At 31.6% G+C, this 2,928-nt stretch overlaps 1 non-coding gene across 1 annotated transcript; it reads right to left on the reverse strand.

The window, feature by feature from the left end:
* Window positions 1-2,288: 2,288 nt before the first annotated feature.
* Window positions 2,289-2,396, reverse strand: LOC112780987 (small nucleolar RNA R71). Its single transcript, XR_003191789.1, has one exon. It is a non-coding gene; the product is annotated as a small nucleolar RNA R71 (small nucleolar RNA).
* Window positions 2,397-2,928: the final 532 nt, after the last annotated feature.

A 2,928-nucleotide genomic window follows, 5' to 3' on the forward strand; every position in this document is an offset into this window, starting at 1 on the left:
CTTTGTTTTCGAAAAAAATTTTAAAATAAAAATGTTTTCAAAAATATATTTTTCTTCAGAATTTTTAAGAATGAATTCTAGTGTTTCATGAAGCATGTTGAAGCCTGGTTGGCTGTAAAGCCATGTCTAATTCTTCTAGGTAGGGAATGTCAGGCGTGTCATGTCTGAGTTACATACTAAAGCTTGGCTGGCTATTAAGCCAAGCCTGACCCTTTGATTGGAGCTTTAGTTTAAAGAGCATAAGATTCCTGGAATTCATATTAAAAATTTTGGAATCCTTATTTTTCTTTTTCAAAATGATTTTCGAAAAAAAAAATTTAAAAGAAAATACAAAAAAAAATCATAAAATCATAAAAATCAAAAAAATATTTCATGTTTCTTGTTTGAGTCTTGAGTCAAGTTGAAAGTTTGGTGTCAATTGCATACTCATCTTGCATTTTTTTGAAAAATTCATGCATTCATAGTGTTCTTCATGATCTTCAAGTTGTTCTTGGTAAGTCTTCTTGTTTGATCTTGATGTTTTCATGTTTTGTGTCTTTTCTTGTTTTTCATATGCATTCTTGCATTCATAGTGTCTATACATGAAAAATTCTTAAGTTTGGTGTCTTGCATGTTTTCTTTGCATTAAAAATTTTTCAAAAATAAGTCTTGATGTTCATCATGACATTCAAAGTGTTCTTGGTGTTCATCTTGACATTCATGATGTTCTTGCATTCATCACATACTTTGATTCATAACTTTCATGCATTGCATCATTTTTCATGTTTTTCCCTCTCATCATAAAAAATTCAAAAATAAAAAAAATATCTTTCCCTTTTTCACTCATAAATTTCGAAAATTTGAGTTGACTTTTTCAAAACTTTTTAAAATCTAGTTGTTTTTATGAGTCAAATCAAATTTTCAATTTAAAAATCTTATCTTTTTCAAAAATCAAATCTTTTTCATTTTTCTTATTTATTTTCGAAAATTTTAAAAATATTTTTCAAAAATCTTTTTCTTATCTCTATCTCCTAATTTTCGAAAATAACATCATCAATTAATGTTTTGATTCAAAAATTTCAAGTTTGTTACTTGCTTGTTAAGAAAGATTCAAACTTTGAGTTCTAGAATCATATCTTGTGATTTCTTGTGAATTAAGTCATTAATTGTGATTTTAAAAATCAAATCTTTTTCAAAACTAATTTCAATCATATATTTTCAAAAATATCTTTTGATCTTATCTTTTTTTTTTTCAAAATCATATCTTTTTCAAAAATTTGATTTTAAAATATCTTTTCTAACCTTCTATCTTCTTATCTTTTCAAAATTGATTTTCAAATTTGTTTCAACTAACTAACTAACTTTTTGTTTGTTTCTTATCTTTTTCAAAACCACCTAACTAACTCTCTCTCTCTAATTTTCGAAAATATCTTCCCTCTTTTTCAAAATTTTTTTTTTTAATTGACTAATTATTTTCATTTTTGATTTTAATTTTCGAAAATTACTAACCTTTTTCAAAAACTATTTTCGAAAATCACTAACCCTTTTTCAAAAATAATTTTCGAAAATCCTTCTCCTTCATCTCCTTCTAATTATTTATTCATCTACTAACACTTCTCTTCATCTCACATCACTGCTCCTATCCTTAACCTTGTGTTTGGATTCTTCATTCTTCTTCACCCCTATTCCTTTTCTTCATCTACTAACAATAAGGAACCTCTTTACTGTGACATAGAGGATTCCTCTTCTTTTCTTGTTCTCTTTTCTTTCCTATGAGCAGGAACAAGGAAAAAGGCATTCTTGTTGAAGCTGATCCAGAACCTGAAAGGACTCTGAAGAGGAAACTAAGAGAAGCTAAATTACAACAATCCAGAGACAACCTTATTGAAAATTTCGAACAAGTAAAGGAGATGGCAGCCAAACCCAACAACAATAATGCAAGGAGAATGCTTGGTGACTTTACTGTACCTAATTCCAATTTACATGGAAGAAGCATCTCCATTCCTGCCATTGGAGCAAACAATTTTGAGCTGAAACCTCAATTAGTTTCTCTGATGCAGCAGAACTGCAAGTTTCATGGACTTCCATTTGAAGATCCTTTTCAGTTCTTAACTGAATTCTTGCAGATATGTGATACTGTTAAGACTAATGGAGTAGATCCTGAAGTCTACAGGCTCATGCTTTTCCCTTTTGCTGTAAGAGACAGAGCTAGAGTATGGTTGGACTCTCAACCCAAAGATAGCCTGAACTCTTGGGATAAGCTGGTCAAAGCTTTCTTAGCCAAGTTCTTTCCTCCTCAAAAGCTGAATAAGCTTAGAGTGGATGTTCAAACCTTCAGACAAAAAGAACGTGAATCCCTCTATGAAGCTTGGGAGAGATACAAAGAACTGACCAAAAAGTGTCCTTCTGACATGCTTTCAGAATGGACCATCCTGGATATATTCTATGATGGTCTATCTGAATTGGCTAAAATGTCATTGGATACTTCTACAGGGGGATCCATTCACCTAAAGAAAACACCTGTAGAAGCTCAAGAACTCATTGACATGGTTGCTAATAACCAGTTCATGTACACTTCTGAGAAGAATCCTCTGAGTAATGGGACGCCTATGAAGAAGGGAGTTCTTGAAATTGATACTCTGAATGCCATATTGGCTCAGAATAAAATATTGACTCAACAAGTCAATATGATTTCTCAGAGTCTGAATGGAATGCAAGCTGCATCCAACAGTACTCAAGAGGCATCTTCTGAAGAAGAAGCTTATGATCCTGAAAACCCTGCAATAGCAGAGGTGAATTACATGGGTGAACCTTATGGAAACACTTATAACCCCTCATGGAGAAATCACCCAAATCTCTCATGAAAGGATCAACAAAAGCCTCAACAAGGCTTTAATAATGGTGGAAGAAATAGGTTTAACAATAGTAAACCTTTTCCATCATCCACTC

This window comes from Arachis hypogaea, chromosome 19, assembly GCF_003086295.3.
Source record: "Arachis hypogaea cultivar Tifrunner chromosome 19, arahy.Tifrunner.gnm2.J5K5, whole genome shotgun sequence".
NCBI lineage: Eukaryota > Viridiplantae > Streptophyta > Magnoliopsida > Fabales > Fabaceae > Arachis > Arachis hypogaea.